The sequence below is a fragment of the Pongo pygmaeus genome, chromosome 22 (genome assembly GCF_028885625.2).
Source record: "Pongo pygmaeus isolate AG05252 chromosome 22, NHGRI_mPonPyg2-v2.0_pri, whole genome shotgun sequence".
In the NCBI taxonomy this organism is placed as follows: domain Eukaryota; kingdom Metazoa; phylum Chordata; class Mammalia; order Primates; family Hominidae; genus Pongo; species Pongo pygmaeus.
This window is the reverse complement of record NC_072395.2, coordinates 32,210,310-32,238,146: the sequence shown is the minus strand read 5'-3', so window position 1 is coordinate 32,238,146 and position 27,837 is coordinate 32,210,310. Positions and strand designations below refer to the sequence as shown.

Genomic DNA, 27,837 nt, shown 5'->3' with positions numbered 1-27,837 from the left:
AATTGTTGTTTACTTTTATAAAATTAATGATTACTACATAGAAAATCATGTAAGCATAAATAATGAAAAAATTAGTACAACGAAAAATAAAAAGCTACAAATCAAAAGAGTAATTGTGTTGTTAGAATTAGTATTGATTAGTATTGTAAGAATATAATATAAAGATTATCTGTCATTTAAGCAAATATTATAATGTACTGTGAAGGGTGGTGAGAATAAAAATGTTGATGAGAAGATTTTCTCTGCTTTGTAGCAGTCATGACATTATGTATAAAATACATTAATCAAAAATAGCTTTCAGTCAGGTAATCCAGAAATACAGAGACAAGGTCTTAGAAAAATAACTATACAAGTTAAGGATGATTACTTTGAAAGCAAAGAAGGAGAAGAGATAAAGCAGATGAGGAAAGTTTTTCACTATCAGATTTAAAGACATATGTTTTTAAAACAATGAGGATATATCACACTGATAAAAATTATTAAATGTTTAAAATTTATAGTTGGGTAAGTGATTTTCATGATAAATTAAAAGATGTAAGTTTTTTTAAAAAAAACTAAAGCATGCAAGTAGCAAGAATAAAAGACATACATTTTAAAGCAACAGGGAAAGAACTCTTTATTCAATAAATGGTGCTGGGATAACTGCCTAGCAATTTGCAGATAATTGAAACTAGAGCCCTACATTTCACCATGTGCAAAATAATAAAAAACTCAAGATGGATTAAAGATTTAAATGTAAGATATCACAATATAAGAATCTTAGAAAAAAACTTGGAAAATACCCTTCTTGACACTGACCTTGGCAAAGAATTTTTGGCCAAGTTCCCAAAAGTATTGCAACAAAAACAAAAATTGACAAGTGAGACTTGGTTAAACTGAAGAGTTTCTGCACAGCAAAAGAAACTATCAATAGGTTAAACAGACAACTCACAGAATGGGAGATAATATTCACAAACCATGCATCTCACAAAGATTTAATATCCAGAATCAGTAGGGAACTCAAACAAATCAACAAGCAAAACATAAAATAAAACAAAATAAAAAATGGACAAAGGATATGAACAGCCACTTTTCAAAATAAAGCATACAAGTGGCCAAAAATCATGAAAAAATGCTCATCACTATTCATTAGAGTAATTCAGGTTAAAACCACAATGAGTTATCTCACACCAGTCAGAATGGCTATTATTATAAAGTCAAAAATCAACAGACACTAGTGAGAGTGCTAAAAAAAGGGAATGCTTGTATACTGTTGGTAGGAATGTAAGTTAGTTCAACCACTATGGAAAGCAGATGGAGATTTCTCAAAGAACTTAAAAGGGAGCTGCCATTCGACCCAGCAATCTCATTACTGAGTATATAAACAAAGGAAAATAGCTAATTATACCCAAAAGACACATGCGTTTGCATGTTCATCGCCATGCTATTTACAACAGCAAAGGCATGAAATCAGCCTAGGTGCCCATCAGTGGTGGATTGAGTAAAGAAAATGTGGTACCTCTACAACATAGAATACTATAAAGCCAAAAAAAAGAATAAAATTATGTCCTTCACAGCAACATGGATTGAACTGGAGCCCAAAATCCTAAGTGAATTAATGAGGGGACAGAAAACCATATACCACACATTCTCACTTAGAAGTGGGAGCTAAACATAGAGCACACATGGACATAAACATGGGAACAAAAGATACTGTGGCTACTAGAGGAGGAAGTGAAGGAGAGGGGTGTGGATTGAAAAATTACCTATTGAATACTATGCTCACAACCTGGGTTTAATATACTCATGTAACAAGCCTGCACATGTATCCCCTGTATTTAAAATAAGAGTTGAATTAAAAACTAAAATTTTATTTATAAAATAAGTAAAATTTAAAATATAAAAAGATATTTTTAAGACCAAATTTCAGTTAGATAAGAGAAATAAGTTAAAGAGACATATTGTGCAACATGGAGACTGTAGTTAATGTATTGTACATACTCTGGAAAATTGCTAAGAGGGCAGATTTTAGATGTTCTCACTACAAAAATTACAATTATGTGAGGTAATGCATATGTTAATTAGCTCAATTTAGCCATTCCACAATGTATGCATATTTCCAAACATGTTGTACATGATAAATATATTCAATTTATATTTGTCAATCAACAAATTTAAAAGTAACAAAAAAAGATACGTTTTAAGCAAGCAATTTTCTTTCTGAACATACACCATTATGTTCCAAATCAGAGTTGCATTATGTAACGTGTCTCCTATCCAACACATGCAAAAAAGTTTTGTTCATGTATCCTGCTTCAGAATAATATTTTCTTATTTGTTTTGCAGGTATTTTCTTCACTAGCAGTTATAGTTGTTGTATGCATTGATTGAAATAACATCATATGTCTAGCAAAAGAGTGGTCAGATTTACATTTTATTTCATAAAGATATGATATGAAAATATTTAAACACAAACATGCTTGTATGAATGCAAATATATTAACTATTTATTCAATTTTCAGACAGTTCAAAGTGCACCTGTGTAGTTTCAGACTGTAGTTTGGAACTACAATCTCACATCTAAGAATCTGAGAGAAAAATTTGCACTCATCAGAAAATTGGATATTTCTACTCTCAGAATATACTGCTTTTGAATTATAGTTAACATTTTCTTCACTTGCTTCTTTGAATTTTAGAGTTTCTCTTTTGGTGTACCCAAATCCTATGAATGCATTGAAGATAAAATTTTCTTTAAAATATAGATAGTTATAATCCATTTTAATCCCAGCTAGTAAATGTCCTGATTAGTATTACTTAAGACAAATCACTATACCTTTCTAGTAATATGGAAATGACTCATAATTAAGCAATACTGGTTTCATTATCATTGCAAAAAGAGAGATAATAAACATCATTAACAACAGCTATGTTCTTTTTTTATAGAAACAAAATCCTTTAAAGAGGTACTAGGTTAGGAAAGTTTATTTAAACCATGCCATCCATCTGCATGACTATATTAACGACAAGCTTAACAAATTCAAATTTATGTGTTTCAAATTCAAAACTTGGTTGAGGGTAGATGCATAAAGTCAGTATTTTCAAAACAAAATAATGTACAAAGTATGGTTTTGATCCTTATATTTTGGCGATGAGATTGATTAATATGATTATATAAATGATAATTTACATTAGCCTCAAGCTATTTGGTTGATGTATCTAGAAGGAGTATAATAGAAAATAGAGCATATAATACCTAAATATTATTACTAGATTTCTAGTCCATATAAGTTTTAAACAGTTTCTCCATTATTTTCCCCTTTTTGGGATGCAGGTTCTTATTAATGCATGCATAATTAAATAACATTCTAAGCTGCTGAACTTTAGAACACAACAGAGATATGCAATTATATTTGGGTAATTCACTTTGAGAAATTGCTGGCATGTATTATAGTTCTATCATCTAAACCTTCATCCTTTAATTTCTTCTGTTGATAATTTCAATTATTTTATATTGCCAATAAGTCACTGATGACTATACCAGTGAGATTTTGTTATAAATGTTAGAGAAGCAAATTAGCTTAAATAATGTACTGTGCAAAGGCAGCAAATTTCTGTAACACCAAGAATAAGCATTTAATATTAACTTTATATGTAGATTATTTGGGTGTATTATTTTAGAAGATAATTTGCATCAGGTGTTCAACTTAGTTCAATCAGATTTGTGCATTACTCAAAGATATGTTCAAGCCTTCTCTCTATGTCTCTCCCTCTTTTTCTTCCTGTCTCTCATTAGTTTTACTTTGTTTTGTTTTGCAGTTTAATATATTTATAAGTTATAAATATATTGCTGTGATCAAATGCTTTGTAGAGTTTTCTGTAATACCTGATCAATTTATAAAGCAATTATAGTGACTTTTTCACAATTTCCCTTTGTTCTATATTTCCCCTAGTAACCACTCTTATATCAGTTCCAAACTGATTATCTTTACATTTTCTCTGAGATTTCCCTAAAGTGACATGCCAGATTTCAATACTTAGAGAACTCTACACATAGCCTTAAGAAATTCTGATCATTTTTTATGGCTGCATAGTATTCCATGGTGTATATGTGCCACATTTTCTTAATCCAGTCTATCATTATTGGACATTTGGGTTGGTTCCAAGTCTTTGCTATTGTGAATAATGCTGCAATAAACATACGTGTGCATGTGTCTTTCTAGCAGCATGATTTATATTCCTTTGGGTATATACCCAGTAATGGGATGGCTGGGTCAAATGGAATTTCTAGTTCTAGATCCCTGAGGAATCGCCACACTGACTTCCACAAGGGTTGAACTAGTTTACAGTCCCACCAACAGTGTAAAAGTGTTCCTATTTCTCCACATCCTCTCCAGCACCTGTTGTTTCCTGACTTTTTAATGATTGCCATTCTAACTGGTGTGAGATGGTATCTCATTGTGGTTTTGATTTGCATTTCTCTGATGGCCAGTGATGGTGAGCATTTTTTCATGTGTTTTTTGGCTGCATAAATGTCTTCTTTTGAGAAGTGTCTGTATGCAGCCATAAAAAATGATGAGTTCATGTCCTTTGTAGGGACATGGATGAAATTGGAAATCATCATTCTCAGTAAACTATCGCAAGAACAAAAAACCAAACACTGCATATTCTCACTCATAGGTGGGAATTGAACAATGAGAACACATGGACACAGGAAGGGGAACATCACACTTCGGGGACTGTTGTGGGGTAGGGGGAGGGGGGAGGGATAGCATTGGGAGATATACCTAATGCTAGATGACGAGTTGGTGGGTGCAGCGCACCAGCATGGCACATGTATACATATGTAACTTACCTGCACATTGCGCACATGTACCATAGAGTCTAAAGTATAATAATAATAATAATAAAGGAAAAAAAAAGTATATAAAAAAAAGAAATTCTGATCAACTATGCTGTATGCCTTTTAAAAATACAAAAACCACACTATCTCGTGTCATCTGATTTTGGATAGTGTAATGCATGTATGAGCTTTGTCTCTTAAGTATGTTATTCATGACACTTATTAGAGTTTTATGCATTTAAAATAGAAATCTCCAAACCAATTTAAAATTGCTTGTGGGCAGGAACCAAATTTTATATTTCATTTGAACCACATGGTAGGTACCTCACATAAAGCTAATCATTTTTTCAAGTCAATCTAGCAATCCCATTCAATTGATATTTATTTAACCATTAATGATTGTCTATCTATTTTGTGTCAGACACTGCATTTGTGGGATAGGTATGTTTGTCATGAAGTTCTACTAAGGCTCTTAGCAGCAAGTAAGCAATTGATTACTGTGGTGGCATATGAAAAAGCATATTTAAAATTTTATAATATAATATAAAATTACAATATAATATAATAAATATAATATAATAAAGTCTATGCTTAAAAAATGACTGCCATGTGGATTGCATTTTTAATTTTTTATTTCTATTGTGTTTGTTATCCTCATCTGTTCAGGCAGCTATAAGCTATAAAAAAGATTATAAACGGCAGAAATTTATTTCTCACAGTTTTAGAAGCTGGGAAGTTCAAGATCATGGGACTGGCAAATTTAGTTTCTGGTTAGGGTCCCCTCCCTGGTTCACAGATGGCTAGCTCCTTAATGTCCCCACATGGTGGAAGGGGCAAGGCGCAAGTCCAAGCTCTCCTGGACTGTTTTTATAAGGTTACTAATCCCATTCAGGAGGGTTTCACCCTCATGACCTAATCACCTAACGAAGCCCCTAAGGCCCATCTCCTTAGGGTTAGGATTTCAGCACATGAATTTGGCGGTTGGACAGAAACATTTTGTCTATAACAGTCATCAATTAAAATTGATGCTATTAATGTATATAAAAATTATAAACAGGATTATTAAAAACTAGTCAGAAATGTTGAGTTGTGGGAATATATAATAATTAACACACACACACACAATTTAATCTGTGAAATGATGGAAACTTTTGCCGGGCACGGTGGCTCACGCCTGTAATCCCAGCACTTTGTGAGGACGAGGCAGGCAGATCACGAATTCAGGAGATCGAGACCATCCTGGCCAACACGGTGAAACCCTGCTTCTACTAAAAATACAAAAACTTAGCCGGGTGTGGTGGCAGGCACCTGTAGTCCCAGCTACTCGGGAGGCTGAGGCAGGAGAATGGCGTGAATCCAGGAGGCAGAGCTTGCAGTGAGCCGAGATCATGCCACTGCACTCCAGCCTGGGTGACAGAGCAAGATTCCGTCTCAAAAGAAAAAAAAAAAAGAAATGATGGAAACTTTTCTTGAGTAGCACTCAATTGGCAGACTTTCCTCATTCAAAAGCCAGGTGAACTACAAAATAACCTTGCAGACTCACAACAAGTAAGTAAAAAATATACACAAGAGAAAGGCAAAGTTCAGAATGTCAAAAAGAAGTAACAATAAAGAAATCCAATTTTGATGAAAATTAGCAGAGACAACAGAAATATACCAAGATTGCATTTGATAAGAAAATTTTCTTAAATTCTGTGAAAATAGAAACAGACATGGCTAGAAGTAGAGATATTAAATTGATAGTGAGGGAATGTAAACAGCAAAATGAAAAATCGTGATATATAGACATGCATTTCATATCAGATTGCAGGTGACATGATGGTTAATTTTAGGTGACACCTTGACTAGGTCACAGTACCCAAATCTTTGGTCAAACAATGTGAATATTTCTGTAAAGGCAGTTTTTAGTTGAGGCCAACACTTAAATCAGTAGACTTCTAATAAGGCAAGCTGCCTTCCATAATGTGAGTGGGCATCAACCGTTCAGTTGAAGACCTCAAGAGAAAACAGATTGAGAGCCCCAGAGAAAGAGGAAACTTTGTCTCCAGATTGTCTTCCTACTTGAGCTGCAACAGTAACTCCTCCTGGCATCTCCAGCCTACTGGCCTGCCCTGCCAATTTTGGACTTTACCAGTCTCCCCAGTTCCGTGAGCCACTTTCTTAAAAGAAATATCTTGTAGAATCTGGATGTGCATCTGGTAGAATTTCCATGTTCTCACTTGTAAGTGGGAGCTAAATAATGAGAACACATGGACACATAGAGGGGAGCAACACACACTAGGACCTACCGGAGGTGGAGAGTGGGAGGAAAGAGAGGAACAGGAAAAATAACTAATGGGTACTAAGCATAATACCTGGCTGGCAAAATAATCTGTACAGCAAACCCCCATGACATGGATTTATCTACGTAACAACCTGTACATGTACCCCTGAACTTAAAATAAATGTTAACAAAACATTAACAAAAACCTTCCTGCTTCTCTCTCTTCCTTCCTCACACATATATGGGTGTGCGTGTGTGTGCATGTGGGCATGTGTGTGTGTGTCTATATATACAAGCACATACACATATAATGAAGAAAAATTTCATATCTATATGCAATGAACCGAATGTTTGTGTTCACCCAAAACGTGTATGTTGAAATTCTGACCCCAACATGATGATATTTAGAGGTGGGGCATTTGTAACATGATTAGGTCATGAAGGCACAGCCTTTGTGAATGGGTTTAGTGCCCTTATAAAAGAGACCACAGAGCGCTTTTTTCCACTATGTGAGGATATAATGAGAAGTTAGCAGTCTGCAACCTGGAAGAGAGCTCTCACCAGATCTCGAGCATGCTGATACCCTGATGTCAGACATCCAGCCTCCAGAACTCTAAGAAATAAATTTCTGTTGTTTATAAGCCAACCAGTATATGGCATTTTATCCCAAACTGCCTAAGACAATATATCTACACACACGCACACACACACACACACACACACACACACACACACATCCATTGGTTCTGTGGTTCTCTGGCTAATACAGTGACAAAATCAAATAACGATGCAAAGTAAAAGCTCCACACAAAAATTATCTAGTTAGAAATAGGGACTGAGATGATCGCTAAAAAATGGCTAATCTACAAATGTGAAGACTATAATTCACCTAAAGAGATTATATCACAATAAACTGGATTATGCTCATTTCTTTTAAATTCATGTTTAACACTGCTAATATTAACTGCATAATAATTCTAAATACAAACTACATGCTGATTCTTTGTGTTTTGTGTATTTATAATTTTTACATTATAGCACTTTTTAAGAATGCATTGATTTTGTATTTTACAGTCACAATCAAAATGAAATAGAAAAATAACCCCCCGCCTCGCCCTTCCCGCAGCTCCTGCAGCCATAGCCCCGGCCGTGCGCCCCGCCCTTGGTGCTGCTCAGCATGCGCACGGGGTCCCTGGGGTCCCGGAGATGGCTTGGCCTCCTGCGGCCTCGCAGGTCCTGTCCCTGTGGCTGTGGCGCGCTGCACACCGAAGGGGACTGGTAATATCCTGAATGATGAAATTGAGGAGGAAAGGAAAATCCAGAAGCATAAAACCCTCCCTAAGATGTCTGGAGGATGGGAGCGGCAGTTGAATGGGACAGAAACTAAATTAGTGGGAAAAGTTGCCGGGGAAAGATCGCTGTCACTTTCAACACTAACAACAGCATCCCACCGACACTTGATGGTAAGGAGGAACCCTCGAAAGGGCAGCAAGTTGGAGAACAGGAGCCTGAATCGGCATCATCTCCCAATTTCGTGGTCCAAGTTATAAAGAATGGTGGCAAGAAGGCCCTTGTGCTGGACTGTCACTACCCGGAGGATGAGGGTGGCCCAGAGGAGGAGGTTGAGAGTGACCTTTTCGCTATCAGGGAAGTAACTTTCAGTCCAGTGGGGAGTCTCAATGAAAGGACACTAAGTTTATACTCAACGCAGATTCCCTGGACTCGGCCTTATATGACCACCTAATGGATTTCCTTGTGAACGGAGGGGTGGCCAACCCTTTTGCCGATAAGCTAATGGAGCTCAGCACAGCCCTGGAGGAGCACGAGTACATGACTTTTCTTGAAGACCTCAGAAGTCCTGTCAAGAGCCAGCAGAACGGACAGACACTGAAAGCCATAGTTTTATGGCAGGCTTTGGCCGGTGATCAAATCTTACCCTGAAGCCAGACACATGTGCTTTAAAATGATTGTCATCCTAATACCACTGGGAAAAATAGCAAACTTAAATTATTTCTTTTGTGCTCCCATTTATTATCATTTGTTTTTTCTGTACAAATCTATTATTTCTAGATTTTTATATAACACGATAGACAATAAAATGGGTTTGTCTCCTCAAAGACAAAAAAAAAATAAATTATGTCTGCAATTTTGTGGCAAAATTACAAATAATTCACCAACTCGAACCCTTTCTATATTAAGCATGGTACATATATCTTAAATATATTCACATGTAGAACTATGTCAGTAGGTATACATTTATATATGTGAATGTACTCTAAAATCACTAGTAGAATGGAAAAAAATTAAGGTAGTAATAAAAATGATCATTAATATAATAAGCCTATAAAATAATTATGCTTACAATCTTTAATGTAGTAAAAAATCCTGGAAAATTTAGGACATATGTGTGTATTTTGTGTGTGTGTATGTGTGTGTGTGTGTAAACTGAATCTGATTTGTAGAGAAAGTTGAATTAGTTTTAATGTATCTTTTCTTTCTAATAAGAGCAAGCAAGGTGAGAGGGTTGATAATGTACTCAATCGCTGAGTAGTTGAAGGCATTCCTTTCTCTTCTTTCTATCTTTTCCCTTTGTATTTATTGTGTGGTGAGTTAATAAAACTTTGCTATAATCAATGGTAAAGAATAGAGAAAAAAATATAACTTGCTCACTTTTTTTTTTGCCAAAAATTATGCTCACAGAATTAACATCTAAGTTTTTGGTTGAAATTAAGCTTTATTAATATTTATTATTGCAATGTCCTTACTTGTGTTTCTTTTTCAATTAATAGATGTCACACTACACACTAAATATACTATGTAAAAATAATAAAAATAACAGTAACAACTATAATCTTCATTCTACATGGTTAGGAAGACACAGGCATTACATGCTTATTTTCAATGTCAGCCTATAAATATCCAGAAACTGGAAATGTTATTAAACTAAATAGAGGTTTTGACTGAAATTAGACACAGATATTAACAAGCATGTAACATTAATTAATATAAAAGAAAGCCAGGATTATCTGAAGTCTAAACTCTTCCACATCCTCTGTTTAATCTATTTGCTACCTTCAAAAGAACTTGAGAAATACATGATCAATTTACTTTTATCCTTCATAAATACTTTAATGTAGGGTTGACTGTTAAGCAGGAAGATACGCTTTCGACCCCACCGTGAATCTGAATCAGTAAAATACTCTGAGAATACCTTTCTCGATGAAGCAAATTAATTTCTCCAGGACAGCAGGTAATTTAGTTAATATCTTTTCTGCCTTTGCACACAACACTCTGCTCTCTTGAAACATTTGCATTTACCTTGCAGAAGGAAATTGCTCATCTCCAAAAAACCTTTACTCAACAGATTCATCATGCATTCATACACCAGATCCATCTTAGTTTTGGATTTATACATCCTCAAAAACAAATATTTATGCCATATATTTCCAAACTTTTTGAATATTTCATATACTTTTGGCTCAAAACACCTTAGCAATTATCAGAATGAATCCATTATTGTACTATAAATATGCAGATATTCACTTTATTTTCAAATTGAATGAACTGTATATTATACTTAGCTGTCAAATTTTCATTTTAGGAAACTCAATAGGGAAACCAGAAGATGCCATTAACGTACTTTAAAGAGTAAAAACAAAAATTAGTATAAAATGCTCTCCTGACATTGATTCCACAAAAAAGACTTTAAAAGAAAATCAGCAGTAGAACATGTTCTAACAAAAGACATAAATTGTTATTTGTTTTACTTAACACAGCCCTGCAATCCACCAGTTTATGAAGAAGTACAGTTATACTCTCAATACCAGAGTTTGATGTCATTGATTAAATAATATGCCTGTTAACATGTAAATCAGCAGTAGTTTAAGCAACACTATAATAAAAAGATTACTATGAGCACATTAGGTAAGCAGTACCATTAAAGTTCCTAGGCTCTCTAAATATTGCAGTTTGGAGAAAAATGTAAATGATAGTTCACTGGTTTTTATACAATATTTTCTGCTTTATGCAACAGGAAAAAAAGAAAGGATCTTATAACAAACTACTTGTGAACATAATATATTGGAAAGTATATTGTGAGAAATTTTTACCCAAAAGATTTTATTTTTAAACTCTCTGGTTGATACACATACATTGCACATCAACATTACAGAGAAACACAAGAGATAAGTGGAAAGAACTTGTTGAAAAATAAAGCTTGAGAACTGCTTATAAATCATAGTAAATTTCAGATTGTGACATTTCATTGTAAATGGCACTAAAACATTAAGAATTCTGTTGTAACATTGTTTTGTCTTCCAACTAAATGACATCATATATAAAAGCTTTAAACAAAGTAGTTCCAGGAAATAAGTATTTCTCTCTGACCAGACAAGTTTAAAGATTTCTGAGTTCTAACTTCATCTCTAAGAGGATTTTACTCTCCAGCTTTGCATTTGACTATGTGCAATTTGCAAATTGTATATAATCTACATTTTCACTAATGTATTGAAGGAAAGAGGATAGATACACTTTTGTTCCTAGCTACAACGCTATGATTATTTATATGCTACCCTAAAATATAAACCTCTCAGTAACTTTCAGCTTTCCTATGCTTTTTACATATTAAATCAAATGACACTTCTTTTTGCATTGTTTCAAAGCAGCTTTTTAATTTTATGTTACCTCAAAAATCACATTATGAAACAAGACTAGGGTACAGGTAGTATGTGTGGTAGAGTGAGGGGGAAAGACTGGAACTCCAGCGAATAAGAGTGTGGAAAAGAAATGTCAGATACAAGAGAGTGGAAAAAGAGGTGTGAGATTGAATTTTCTCAGGCAGGTTTTAAGGACTCAACTCATCCAGGAAATCTGAGAATCATATGCCTCCCAGAATTGTCTGCCTAAAGAAGATAATCTGGGACATTTGTCTCTGGGCTCCCATTCTCATTTGGTTCTTGTGGGGAAGGAGGTAAGCTATGAACTCAGTTCTACCTCCTAACTGCCCTTCTCCTTATGTTTAGTCAAGAACTTGTGGCAGAGAGCAGAAAAATGGACATCATACACTCAAATTGTTATGCTGAAAACAGGTTTGCCTAGAGATGGGATGCTGAAAAATTAAAGGATCTGCCACACATAGCCCCACTTTTCATAGTAGTCTGCAAATAAGAACAGACAACACCGTCATCTCTTGCTGCCCCCATCCCTTTATTAAATATGCCTCACACATTATTTAAGATGTATCATAAAATCAGGGTTTCACATGAAAGAAGTCTTACCATCTAACCTTAGAAAAATCTCATTTTATTTTTACTTTGTGCATAAGAGGAAGAGAGACAGAGAGAGTGACTGAGATTAATAGGAAGTATTGTACTTTCTGGAAAACGGTTTTAAATATGAATTAAAATTTTTTTTAAAAAATTTATTTATTTATTTATTTTTTTGTTTGTTTTTGAGACGGAGTCTCGCTGTGTCACCTAGGCTGGAGTTCAATGGCTCGATCTCGGCTCACTGCAACCTCTGCTTCCCAGGTTCAAGCAATTCTCATGCCTCAGCCTCCTGAGTAGCTGGTACTACAGGCACGTGCCACCATGCCCAGCTAATTTTTGTATTTTTGGTAGAGATGAGGTTTCACCATGTTGGCCAGGATGGTCTCGATCTCTTGATCTCATGATTCGCCCGCCTTGGCCTCTCAAAGTGCTAGGATTACAGACGTGAGTGAATTAAAACTTTAAGTTATAATTAGGAGGGGAATTTCTGACATTTCTAAAAGAGAAAGGAAAGCACATTTTTGGTTGTTGTTTTAGAGATTCTCTAGCATTTTATTTATCTTTTAAAAAACAGCTTGTAGCCTTGTTTGGTTTCTCTTTTATATGATTTATTGCTAAATCATTTGTTTTTTTGCTCATACCTTTACTATTTCCTTTTTTGCTACTTTTGTGTGTGTAGGTGTGAGGGGTGTATTACTCCTTAAGGTATTGATTGTCAGTCTCTATTTCTAATAAGTGCATTTTTATTAGAAATTTTTCCATAAGAATTGCTGTTTTGCATCTACAAGTTTCTATCATATATTCATTATAACTCATAACCAAAATAAATTCAAATTTAGATTTAGATTTGTTCTTTAAATCATAGGTTATAATATTCGTATATAAGTGTATTCCTAAATGACTAAATGCATGTGGTTTTAGTTTTATTATTATTTATTATTTCTAGTTTAATTCTACTCTGCAGAGAAAACACACACTCAATAATGTTATTATTTAAAATTTTGTCAAGATTTGACTTGTGGGTATTGGTTTTAAATTTTGGTCAGATATTTTCTATTTTGTTGAATGTTTCACGTGAAATTAAAAATAAAATATTCTACTGTTGCTCTTATGTTTTATATATGAAAATAAGATTCTGTTTTTCAAATGTATTTTCAGCTCTCTTATTCCCCTACTGATTTTATAGTTTAATTTTTCTATCACTTACTAAGAGACGGGTTTTTAAAATCTGCAATGTAATTATGGATTTGTCACTTCTATTATGGTCGTCATTTTTTGTGTATAGAGTATATAAAAATGTAATATTTTTTCTTCTTGAATGTTAGCACTTATCATTATAAAATATTATTCTTACATCTAGTAATAAATCTTTTCTAGTATTTTATTTTATGTTATATTTATTAGCTGTGTTATTATTTTAGTTTGTGCTAACATGGTAAATCTTTTTATCATCATTATACTTTGAATGCTGGGTATGCTTACAGTTAAAATGCATATCTTGTAAGCATTATTTAATTGTTATTGCCATTGTTTTTCTCAGTGAGAGGATTGGTGTAATAATGTAATAATATTCCCTGCTCATCACGTTCAGAACCAGAAGTGTGTCAGAGTCTATTTATATAGTCATCTTTTATGCTCCTCTTTCAGTTTCTATCACAATAATGTGGCACATATAATTCTTCAACAAATAGTAGTTTAATGAAACAGTGTAGAAACGACTTTAATAATTGTGATCCTTCAAAACTACATGTAAATGACAAACATGCAAAATTCTAAATTTATGATTATTTCTCAGAACTATCTGAAGTGCACAGTGAATTCATTTAAATAATTTTGAAACCCTTAACTCTTGGCTGTTATAGAGAATCTGATCATAGGGTAGAAAAAATTAATAATTATAATATGTAGAAATAAGTACACTTACAGATATAGCAGAGAATCCTCTGTGACTCCTGAAGAGGAACATTTTTAATCACACTGCACCAGAGAGTTTGAGAAAGCTTCCTTGAGGTCAAACCTTGCTTAAGACCTAAAGGCAAATTAAAAATTCAAGTAAAGAATAAGGAAAAGGTCATTTCAGACAAGAGGAATGTCACGTGTGAAGGCCCAGAGGTGTGAAAGGAAATCTAACACATGACAAAAGTGCATGCAAAGGTAACTAAATGCTTGGAGCATAACCGATCCCATTAAATATTAGTCAAATAAAGCAATGATAGAAGTGTAAACCTTTGACATTTATTAATTCCATAGTAATCAACCCTTCATATAAATAGCCTCAAAAATGGCTCTGATAAATTATGAAAGCTACCAGGATATTGAGAAAGATAAGAGTCGTGGAGGAATACAATATGAGAATGAGAAAGACCATTATGCTTTCTTCAAAATATTTACTCCTACTCTTTGGGGCTGTATACTGCAATTAGATCAATCATTCTTTTGCTAAATACATGAAGTATTTTCTTACATAAAGTGGACATTTTTTAAAAAATCTAACATTTATTTGAGAGTATGTACAGTATGATGTTTATATTTATTAGTAATAAAAATGGTTTTAATTATAAATTTCATTTATTTTTCTGAAATGGAAATATTTGTGTGTTTTTTTACATGCAATGCAGATAAAAAGGTTGTTCCCTGCAGAGAATGTTTTTCACTTAAGAATAATACACAGTCGTGTCACTTAACAATGGGGATATATTCTGAGAAATGCATCATTAAATGCTTTTGTAGCTTTGCAATATCATACAGTATACTTTCACAAACCTAGATGGTACAGCCTACAACACACCTAGACTATATGCTATAGCCCATTGCTTCTAGACTACAAACATGTACAGCATGTTACTGTACTGAAAACTCTAGGCTAATGTAACACAACGGTATTTGTGTATCTAAAAATATCTAAACATGGACGGGCACTTGTGGCTCACACCTGTAATCCCACCAATTTGAGAGGCCGAGGCAGGTGGATCAACTGAGGTCGGGAGTTCGAGACCACCCTGGCCAACATGGTGAAACCCTGTCTCTACTAAAAATACAAAAAATTAGTGAGGCATGGTGGCGTGCGCCTGTAATCCCAGCTACTCTGGAGGCTGAGGCTGGAGAATCTCTTGAACCTGGGAGGTGGAGGTTGCAGTGAGCTGAGATCACGCCATTGCACTCCAGCTTGGGCAACAAGAGCGAAACTCTGCCCTCCTCTCTGCCTAAAAAAATCTAAACACAAAAATGATACAGTAAAAATGTAGTATAAATGGTAAATAATAATAATAATAATGTATCTGTTTAGGACACTTACCATGAATAAAGCTTGCAAGACTGGAGCTTGCAAGACTTGTTCTGCATGAGTCAATGAGTGAGTCTGAGTGAATGTAAAGGCCTACAACATTAGTGTACACTACAGTAGACTTTATAAACATTGCATATTTGGGCTACACTGAAATTATTTTATCAAATTTCTTTCTTCAATAATAAATTAATGTTAACTTACTGTAACTTTTTTTTTACTTTATGTACATTTCATTTTTTAAGCTTTTAATTCATAATAACCTTTAGCTTACAACACAAATGCATTGTACAACGGTGCAAAAATGTTTTCTTTCTTCATATCCTTACTCTATAAGCTTTTTGCTATGTTTAATTTTTACTTTTTAAAGCTATTTTGTTAAAAATTACGACACACACACACATTAGCTTAGGCCTACCTAGGGTAAGGCTCATCAATATCACTGCCTTCCATCTTCAAATCTTGTCTCACTAGAAGTCTGATGGGGTAATAATAGGCATGCTGCTGTCATCTCCTGTAACAATGAGTTCTTCTGAAATGCCACCTAAATAACCTGCCTGAGGCTATTTTACAGTTTTTTTTTTATAAGTAGGAGGAGTACACTCTAAAAGAAAGATACAATGTCTAGCATAGTAAACACATAAAGCAGTAACACAGCTTGTTATTCAGTATTATGTACTGTATATAATTGTATCTTATACAGTTAGTAGTGCGGCATGTTAATTTACACCAGCATCACCACAGACACCTGAATAATGCATTGCACTATGATGTTACAATCGCTACAAAGTCATTAAGCCATAGAAATGTTTTTGCTCCTTTACAATCTTATGAGAACACCACCCTATAGGTGGTCCATTGTTGACCAAAATGTCCTTAGGAAGCACATGACTGTATATAGTGTAAATTCATTTTTATGTTTTTGGCATATAGATGTCCAAGTGTTCTTGAAAGATTTATTAAAAACACTACTTTTTTTCACTATATTGCCTATGCATGTTTGTGAAAAATAAGTTAAATAAGTTATCTAAAACTTGCAAAACTGAGCACAAGATTTGTGTTGTAGTTAACAGTATTGTGTCAATGCCAATTTTGTATATCTAAAGATTATTAAACATAGGAAAAACACAGTATAAACACGGTATTATAAACTTATGGGACCACCGTCATACACGCAGTCCACCATTGACCGAAACATCCCAGGTGGTATCTGATTAGGCCATTTCTCCATTCACAATGCCTGCCAAAGAGTAGGCACTTATTAAATTGTACTTAAATAGATGCAAATGTACCTCAAGGGAATGGTCAAACTCATCACTTTGTCAAGAATGTTTAGGTTACATAGTCTGCATCAAGAAGAAGTTATTATTCATTTAAGAGTACTGAATGTAAGATTGAAAAATTAAAATTCCTCAGACCTTATCAACAACATCGGACTACTGAATATAAAGTTTCCTTAACATCTTATTATATTTTAGTTGGGACAATATAGACAATAAATTGTTGTAAATAAATATGATGTTTTAAAGAAACGTAATATCTAAAGAAGGAAATCCCTGTTCAGTTTTCAAAAGCAGCATGTAGGAACTTAAAGACCAAGAATGAGAAACAGAACCTAGTAACTGTCAGCTTAAGCTTGTGATTCAAAACTAGCTTTAAAGAATTAGAATTGCCTTATAAGTACAGCACAGAGTGTCTAAGGAATAATAAAAAAGAAGTGAGTTTAATTGCCAATATGCTACAAATGGGTATCATTTTACTTCTTTAAAGTGTTGCCTTATTTTAACACCCTTTTCTAATTAAAAGGCACGTTTTAAGAGCTTAACTGTTGATAGTGCTTCACCCTTTTACTTTAAATTATTGATATGCACAGGCCTGAAAATACATTGCTCAGGGCACATGATGCCCTAAATGAATTCAATGGCTGATTTTCTAGGATAAGGACCACTGTACAGATCCATAAAAATAAAAAAAGTGGAACGCCGCAGACTTCTAACTGTCACCAGTTGTTCAAACTTAGACTATGCTTCATAGGCAAAGAAGTACTAAGTCACACAAATCAGAAGCTTTCTTAAATGGCCCTGTGGTATTTTGCCCTATTTTGTACCACAGTATTTTGTTCCTACTATACTTACTTTCTTGTCTGATATTTTGAGTTCTTAAAGTTACAAAAAATGTATATATGTCGTAAAAGGAAGAGATAATAGTTATGGAGATTTTATTGTGCAATTAGTAGTTATAAAATTAAAGAATTGGAATGAATGTTAGTGAATTTTGTTGATCTAAGTCTTTAACATCCAGTGGTGTATTATTTTGTACTACAAATTACCTTGATATTGCTAAATCTATGATCAGAGGTATACCTAAGAGAAAATTATTGTTCCTTTGAAGATGGGAGTCTATTAGATTATTCCTTTTGTCTTCCAAAGACATATGCATTTCATTTTTTAAATAGCTTAGATTTTAACTTTTTAAACTCCAGATGAAGCAGGATTTAGATTTTCATATATTTCTGTGTTAAGAAATAATTATAATGTAAATATATTATTATTAAAATAATGTTAATATGTTGAATGATACTTTCATTTTTTAAAGCATTTGAAATACCATTTTCTTCTTCCTATGGTTGGATTTTAAATACCTAAATCAAAAAAATTAACCATCCTACCATTCCTTCAGTTTCATAGCTACTAATTGCCTAATAAAACCTCTATGGCTATTATCTCCTTGTTTTAGGACATAAAAACATTTTATGTAATTTTAATTCCTTTATGGGTTCAAAATATCAGACAAAAAATTAAAAAAATTAAAAAAAATTTTGCATAAGATAATTAGCTAAATTTAAAAAATAATATTTGTATTTTAGACTTTTTTTTTTTTTTTTACTAAAAGCCCATTGATGTTCTAAAACTCTTGAAGTCATTATTCATCAAACTGTGCAGAGTATCCGCAGACAGAGAAGCAGTCTAATCATGTAGACCTCAAACACCGATGGGAAAACCAATTTTCTCCACTCTTCTTGCATTGCTGGCTTTATTATTGCAATAATAAAATAAAGGATTTGGGCTTCCAGAGTAAGGCTTAATAAATAAAAATAAAAATGTTTTTAAATGGACAGTGAGTAAATTACAGATTGGCAAGTGAAATAAATGTATGAGACATTTTGCATTCTCAATTGAACAGTATATCTCTGTCCTGCAAATAATATTAAAAAAAAGTTCTTATAAAACCCTCAAGTAGTTGACGAGAGAGTGAAATATTTTCAGAGCATTTCTAATGAGAGTAGACTGGAAGCATTCCCTTTGAAAACTAGCACAAGACAGGGATGCCCTCTCTCACCACTTCTATTCAACATAGTGTTGGAAGTTGTGGCCAGGGCAATTAGGCAAGAGAAGGAAATCAAGGGTATTCAATTAGGAAAAGAGGAAGTCAAATTGTCCCTGTTTGCAGATGACATGATAGTATATCTAGAAAACCCCATTGTCTCAGCCCAAAATCTCCTTAAGCTGATAAGCAACTTCAGCAAAGTCTCAGGATACAAAATCAATGTACAAAAATCACAAGCATTCTTATACATCAATAACAGACAAACAGAGAGCCGAATCATGAGTGAACTCCCATTCACAATTGCTTCAAAGAGAATAAAATACCTAGGAATCCAACTTACAAGGGATGTGAAGGACCTCTTCAAGGAGAACTACAAACCACTGCTCAACGAAATAAAAGAGGATACAAACAAATGGAAGAACATTCCATGCTCATGGGTAGGAAGAATCAATATCATGAAAATGGCCATCCTTCCCAAGGTAATTTACAGATTCAATGCCATCTCCATCAAGTTACCAATGACTTTCTTCACAGAATTGGAAAAAACTACTTTAAAGTTCATATGGAACCAAAAAAGAGCCCGCATCGCCAAGTCAATCCTAAGTCAAAAGAACAAAGCTGGAGGCATCACGCTACCTGACTTCAAACTATACTACAAGGCTACAGTAACCAAAACAGCATGGTACTGGTAACAAAACAGAGATATAGATCAATGGAACAGAACAGAGCCCTCAGAAATAATGACACATATCTACAACTATCTGATCTTTGACAAACCTGAGAAAAACAAGAAATGGGGAAAGGATTCCCTATTTAATAAATGGTGCTGGGAAAACTGGCTAGCCATATGTAGAAAGCTGAAACTGGATCCCTTCCTTACACCTTATACAAAAATCAATTCAAGATGGATTAAAAACTTAAATGTTAGACTTAAAACCATAAAAACCCTAGAAGAAAACCTAGGCATTACCATTCAGGACATAGGCATGGGCAAGGACTTCATGTCTAAAACACCAAAGGCAATGGCAACAAAAGCCAAAATTGACAAATGGGATCTAATTAAACTAAAGAGCTTCTGCACAGCAAAGGAAACTACCATCAGAGTGAACAGGCAACCTACAAAATGGGAGAAAATTTTTGCAACCTACTCATCTGACAAAGGGATAATATCCAGAATCTACAATGAACTCCAACAAATTTACAAGAAAAAAACAAACAACCCCATCAAAAAGTGGGCGAAGGACATGAACAGACACTTCTCAAAAGAAGACATTTATGCAGCCAAAAAACACATGAAAAAATGCTCACCATCACTGGCCATCAGAGAAATGTAAATCAAAATCACAGTGAGATACCATCTCACACCAGTTAGAATAGCAATCATTAAAAAGTCAGGAAACAACAGGTGCTGGAGAGGATGTGGAGAAATAGGAACACTTTTACACTGTTGGTGGGACTGTAAACTAGTTCAACCCTTGTGGAAGTCAGTGTGGCAATTCCTCAGGGATCTAGAACTAGAAATTCCATTTGACCCAGCCATCCCATTACTGGGTATATACCCAAAGGACTATAAATCATGCTGCTATAAAGACACATGCACACGTATGTTTATTGCGGCATTATTCACAATAGCAAAGACTTGGAACCAACCCAAATGTCCAACAATGATAGACTGGATTAAGAAAATGTGGCACATATACACCATGGAATACTATGCAGCCATAAAAAATGATGAGTTCATGTCCTTTGTAGGGACATGGATGAAATTGGAAATCATCATTCTCAGTAAACTATCGCAAGAACAAAAAACCAAACACCGCATATTCTCACTCATAGGTGGGAATTGAACAATGAGAACACATGGACACAGGAAGGGGAACATCACACTTCGGGGACTGTTGTGGGGTGGGGGGAGGGGGGAGGGATAGCATTGGGAGATATACCTAATGCTAGATGATGAGTTGGTGGGTGCAGCGCACCAGCATGGCACATGTATACATATGTAACTTACCTGCATGTTGCGCACATGTACCATAGAGCCTAAAGTATAATAGTAATAATAATAATAATAAAAAAAGAAAAAAAAAAAGAAACTGAGAACAAAGAAAATCATTTGAAGTCTCACTTTGAGGAACTCACTTTAGAGTTTTGCTTTTATTTTTCTTTTGCTTGCAAAAGAAAGATATTGAAAAAAATCCATGCTCATTCTATTCAATGTGTGAGTAGCACAAATCATCAACTTAATTTTAGATCATGAATTGGTTAAGATTTTATATCTATAGAAGGATTCCGTAGACAGTGGTTTAAGAAGAAACAATACCTAAAAATCTCAATTAATTATGTGTAACCCTTATTCATTGTGATAGCTAATATGTATTAAAATTTATTTATGGCACAGGCATTGTGCTAGGTATTTTCTAGAATTTCTCCTTTGGGCTTCAATAAACCCATTAAGTAAGAATTAAGTTATTCTTATGATACTGACAATGAAACTGAACTGTGGAGAGCCTAAGTAACTATGTCAAAGCAAGCAGTTGAAAACGTCTGAGCTCGAATCGGAACCTATGCTTCCAGAATCAAGGTCTTATTTTTATACCATACACCTTCTATCATCTTAGAAAAGTGTTTCAGATATTTTAAAGCAGAGATTCCCTACTTTTAAGAAGAAAATAATTATCATACTAGAAGTTTGTGAGTTAGTGTTGTCATAATATTCAATGCTGAAATAAAATCTTCAGATATTATTTATGAGTTGGCAAAATTAAAATGTAACAATTTTGCCACTTTTGAAAAAGAAGATAAAACTGTTATTTGCCTAGAATCTATAGTGGTCCGTAACTATACTATGGTTTTTACATACGTCATTTTTATAATTGAAATTATACTTTATATCCCATTTTGTAGCAACTAAAATTGAGGTCACGTGGGTAAAGCAATTTCTCATTTTTATAATTTTTTATTTCCACATACTTTAAAGCTTATAGCAAATTTGCAAGAATAGTGTTAAGAATTTCCATATACCCTCCAACCATATTTCTCTATTTTAAAATATTATTATATTTGTTATCTCTCTCATATATAGTGTGTATGTGTTTATGTTTATGTATGCCTGTGTAGTCTCATATATATAGGCTTTTTACATATATATAAAATTTTCACTCCCTACTTCTCAGCAAACTTTTACCATCTATTTTGGCATCAGTTGCTGAATCTTACTTGAAATAATTATTAATATGATGACTGCTAAATGACAGTTTGAAAAATCTCCATCATTCTATCATTTCTGTACATTTATTAGGTATAATTCCACCCTAAATGAATATTTTTCCTTTTACCCTCTTTATACAATCATGTATTTACTTACACATGTATAAATACATGGTTTCTCATTTGATTGATTGGTTTTTAATTTGTTGACACTTTATTATTAATTTTGATAGTCAAAGTGCCCCAGATTTATCCAATAAAAACCCCTTCAAACTGAATTCAGTGTGTATTTTTATGCCCTATTTATTTTTAATGCAACTTGCTTTCTAACAAAAGAAGATGTTCTAATTTCATCTTATACTTTACTTGTCCAGTCCTAAAATCAGCTACCTCTCCACAAAGACTTTGACCATGTGTTCACAATGACACCTAAATGCCCAGTTAAATACCACAGGGTCTACTCTCCTTCCATTTACGTATTTGTAATTCATTTCTTCATCAGTGAGAAATCTGGCTCCATTTATCCTCAATATAATAATTTGTTTGCTTAAAGCTAAAATTACGGTAGTTTCAGAATTTCTAGCAATATCATAGCCGAAAAAACCCAAACCTAGTAACTATAGTTCAGTATTTGTCTAGGGTTATTTTTCATTGTAAACTGATGATATATCAATACAATACTCCCTTTTTAAGTTGCATTGGTTAGTTATTTTCCCTTTTTTTACCATGGTCATATTAGTCATTTGAAATACAGAGTTTCTTTAGTTGCTGTTTGTATTTCTTTAAATTTTTTTTTCTAGCTCATTGATTTTATTTTGCAATGCAGGTCCAAAAAATAAAAGCCACAAAAAAGGTAGATGTAGAGAAGTCTCAAACCATCATCACCAGCATTTCCAATCTGTTCCCACTCACTCTTTGTAAATAATCAATTAGAATTTTCTCTAGCTTATCTCTACTGGGTTGATCTTTGTAAAACTAAGCAGATACATGAATACTTAATTATCATCCTCTTTTTCTTATAGAAAAAAATACAATATTTTGAAGGCTTCTTTTTAAATATAATTAATACAGCCTATAAATTAGTCAATATGAGTTAATAGAAATTTTCCACATTTCTTTTGCAGCTGCTATTACCGCCATCTGAGTATTTATCAGAGTGCATTTAAGCAATGCCCTGTATGTAGGCAACTAATTTGTTTTCAATATTCTGTAATTATACCTGGTGCTATAAGAAGTATTGTTATACTTTCAGAAGCTTATATTCAGTGAAATTTCTAAGTAACAATATAAACATATTTATAGTTTTGTTCAACATAGCCAAATTTTCTTTTATAAAGTATGAATCTGTGAGACTATTTTATAATAGCCTCATCAATGGAATAAGTTACCAAGATTTTAATTTTTGATAATCTGACAGACAAGAAGTGGTATCTCAGCACAGTTTTGAGATGCATGCATCTATTATAAGTGAATGTAAATATATCATGTTTTAAAGGTCATTATATAATTTTGGGACATCCCTATTCATGTTTTGTTTATTTTCGTGTATGGTTTTAGTCTTGATTCCTTCAATTTTAGGAGTGTTTCATATTCTTAAAATATACATTAATCGTTTATCTCTGATATTACAAGTTTCTTCTAAGTTTTTGTCATTTGTTTTTGTCACTTGTCAGTTGTTTATGGTACTTTGGAAAACAAAGTTTTTTAAAATCTTTTAAAGTCAGAGATATCTACATTTTCTTGACTGCAGAATTTGAGTCATATATAGAAATGTTTTTCCAAACCATAAGTTAAAGAGGAATTTACCTTTGTTTTCTTCTAGTATTTGAATAGTTCATTTCCTTTTGAATTATTCTATTGAATGATCAATTGATCTATCTTATGATTAGATTTCTTTTTCTTTCAATAAATGAGTTAGATTCATTAACATATGTAGATAAGCTGATATATTGGGTCTTAAATTTTAGATTAGTTTATATTATACTTACTATGCTTATTATACATGATTTAATTTTTCTTTCTCTATGTGATGTGCTTTCTTCTGTAATTTTAAAGTTACATAGACATTTAAAAAAGTTAGCATTTTTGTTCCAGTTGTAACCTCTGTTCTTATGGCTTTTAAAATTGCCCTTAAGTTCCTATTTTCTCATTTAGCCTTTTAATACCTGATTATCAAGATTTAATTGCACTATTTGCCATTTATTTTCTATATATCAGATAATGAGATTAATCTACTTTTTTGTTTTTCTTGTCTTCTTTTTTATTATATTGATTCTTCTTTGTCAAAACGTAATATTTGTATATTTTCTTCTACCCATGTATCCACTTTTTAAAAAAATTTGGGACTATTTTTAACTACATAAATGCCAACTATTAATCTTTTTGCCAATGCTTCTTAAATTATGTCTTCTTTAGATGAAGGTTGTCTTTGTTATAGAGTCCACAAGAGAGAATTGTGGAATCTCGGAGAATCAGAGAATTCTCTGAGCTCTGCACTTTAAAATTTATTCTTGTTGTTGTTGTCTGTGGTCTTTTATATGCTTCTATAATCTTGATACTAGAAAGATAACTTGGTTGGGTATACAATCTTTGTCTCCCATTATGTTTACCAGCCTGCTGCTCTCTCAAAATCCAAAATAAATTAGGTGTATTTACGTTTATCTTTGCATATGTTACTGCTTTAGTCAATGGGAGTTGTGTTTTTAATCCTGCGATATTCAGCTTTAATTTGTTTTTATTTCTTTACTTCTAACTCCAATGGTTTGTGAATATTAGAAACAAAAGTCTCTCTTTTCTTCTCTCTTTCTTTCTCTCTTCCACTCACCTGCATGACTCATATATCTTTTACCATCACTTAGTCTCCAGTACTCTGTTTCATTATTCTTTCATAGATCACAGCAGTAAGAAAGAAACATCCATACAATGAACCATAATGAATGAATAATAATGTCATATAGCATCGTATATGTCTCTGGCTCCAAATATCTTTATGCAGATAATATCCATGTTTTAATCATTGTAGTATCCCATATGACTTTGTACAATATCTACTCTTAGTTGACACTTAGTACTCTATGTAGTATTCATTTAAATTTGAACAATGTTACTGTTTTTTAACTAACTTTAAAAGATATTATATTTTAGTATATAAGGCTATTAAATGTATCTGTGTCAAGAGCCAAACATTACCCCTTACCTAGCTTCATCACTTCAAGGGTGGCATCTGATTCAACAATACTCATTAACTGTAGGTAGATGACTCGTGTTAACTATAGTAAAGCCATTTTACAATCAACTTATGATGTAATAACACTAGCCAAAGACACAGAGGCACAGATACCAAAAATGATGCGTTTAGTATACACAAATGGCTATACTTGGGGCATCACTATCAAGTAACAGGACTGATTTAATACTTTACAGTCACAGCATATTAAAAATATATTACCAGAATGATAATGGTCCCACATACAAAAAATATCTATATGGAAAAGGCTGTGATTTCTTGCAAAACATAATATATAGCAAATTCCAAGGAAAGGCAAACACGTTTTAAAAACAAATTTTTAAATTTAATGGCTTAAGCCAAAGTCTCAGTTACTTTCTGGAGAATTCAAAACTTTTAGAGGTAGCAGAATGCTTTTTTTTTTCTCTTTGTTCTTTCCTTTTTGTGATGTTTCCCTTTATTGATTTACTCTTTTTTTTCTATTCTTTCTTCTGATATTTTTGTTTCTTTTGTTTTGAACTGTCCTCTTCAGTGCAACTGGATAAGACCTTTTTCTGTTTTTTTAAATTTGATTTTTTCTTTTTTCTTTTCCTCTTCTTCATTTATTCTTTTTTCCTGCAATGCCTGCAATTTATTCAGTTCTTCATTCTCTTCATCGCTATCTTCACTACCTGTACTGCTGACATCCAAAACTATGTCCCTTTTAGCGTCTACTCATAGAAAATTGTGTCATTCAAAAGTCAGGTGACAAGGGTAGCCACATTTTTTACAGTCTGCTCTGACACTGTCCTTGTTGCAACCTGGGACTGCCATGATGGTGCTAAGAGGGCTCACTGGACCAATTTTTCTACTTTTAACATGTAGTCTGGGGAACAGTGAATAATTATTGTTAATTTCAAGGTGAAAATGAAATTCTAAACTTGAATTTTATTTTAGAAAAAAGAGCAACTACAGTAATTAAATCATGCAAATCATGTGCTAATTTTATGAATGTGTACTTCACAGTATGTAACTATTCTTTGCTGTCTCTCTAAGAAAAATTGCCCAGATCCTAATACCTTATAAAAGGTTCAGGATTAAGCACTTACCCTCTCTGGGATATTTAGCAAAAAGCATGTAACAGGTTAACAAGTACAACCTGAGGAAACATGCAAAACGAAGCAGATTTCTAGTGAATAAAAATGAACACCAAATCTTTTTCAATAACCTGATTCCTGGTAGTTTCTGATTTCAATTATTGTCCAAACTGATATTAAAAAATAGTTATTTATTGTCCATACAGTAATTTGAGTCATTCTCTGTTCTTTGAAGCCAGAAGAAGAGCTAAAGAAAGAAGATCCAGAATCAAGGCTGCAAACATTAGAGGACTTAATGAGCTGGTTGAGACATCACAGGTAAGCAGCAAACTCTAAGACTGCCCAGTAGCAAATCAGTTTGTGTTGCTGATGTACTTAATAAAGTTTTTGCTGGTAATTAGTTAGGATCTAGATGGTGAAGGTGAATACATAGAGGGCATTTTTGCTGAAGATCTAAAGTATTTGTATGGCGGGAAAATTAAGAATGAGAGTTTTAAATATCACTGAGTAATTTACAGGAGGAATCAGACCAGTTCAGTTCTGTATGCTCTATCCATAATAGATTAGGAAATAGTATTTGAATTAAACCAGTTTATAGGTATATAAACTTTTAAAACATGACTTAAGATGTAGTGTGCACACAATAAATGTTAACTCTCATTGTTGTTGTTAATAATGATGTCACCACTGCAATAGAAAATGTTTCCTGGTGTAGCTAAAATTCTGAGACTCCTGAAAATGTAGTCCAAACAGCATTCCCATATGTTGCTTAAGGGCAGCACCTTACAAATTTTCTACTGCTTTTGGCTTCTCTGGTTACAAATAAGAGGAGTCTGGATATCAAAGAATAAATATTTGGAGGAATCAAATAAGTTAGACATTTCTGACAGTTTCTATCCATCTCCTCTAAAGTGCTTTCCATTTTCATTCTGTCTTGATGTTATATGACCCCAGACATAGGTCCACTGGTGCTATTATGACCCCGAAAAGCATATACTACGGCAAAACATAAAAGCAAGAAATCACCATCCAGAAAATTGGCTAGAAGAAGAAACATAAAATAAAATGCACATATATTTTCTGAGTGATTGATTTAGAAGGACAAAGTAAGTAAAATTTTAGTTAGAGATGAATCTAACAGCCTGGCAGGTCCTCACAAGAGATGCTCTGCTTAATTCAATGATGTAGGCAATTGATTAAAGTACATCTCATTTGTTGATTTAATGGACATGAAGTCTGACAACGGATCCATGTCTGACAATCACTGAAAGGAGAAAAATTCTCTTGGAAACTCACCGGTGTGAATGATTCAAAGGGAAGAGCGAAGCTTGAATAGTCACTCTATACGTGCTTTCAGGAATGTCTTTCT

General features: G+C 33.4%; 2 pseudogenes; one reads left to right on the top strand and one right to left on the bottom strand.

Moving 5' to 3' along the window:
• The first annotated feature begins 8,187 nt into the window (after positions 1-8,187).
• LOC129022716 (complement component 1 Q subcomponent-binding protein, mitochondrial-like) lies at positions 8,188-9,023 on the top strand (annotated as a pseudogene).
• A 16,740-nt stretch (positions 9,024-25,763) lies between these two features.
• LOC129022691 (protein SREK1IP1-like) lies at positions 25,764-26,205 on the bottom strand (annotated as a pseudogene).
• Between the last annotated feature and the right edge of the window lie 1,632 nt (positions 26,206-27,837).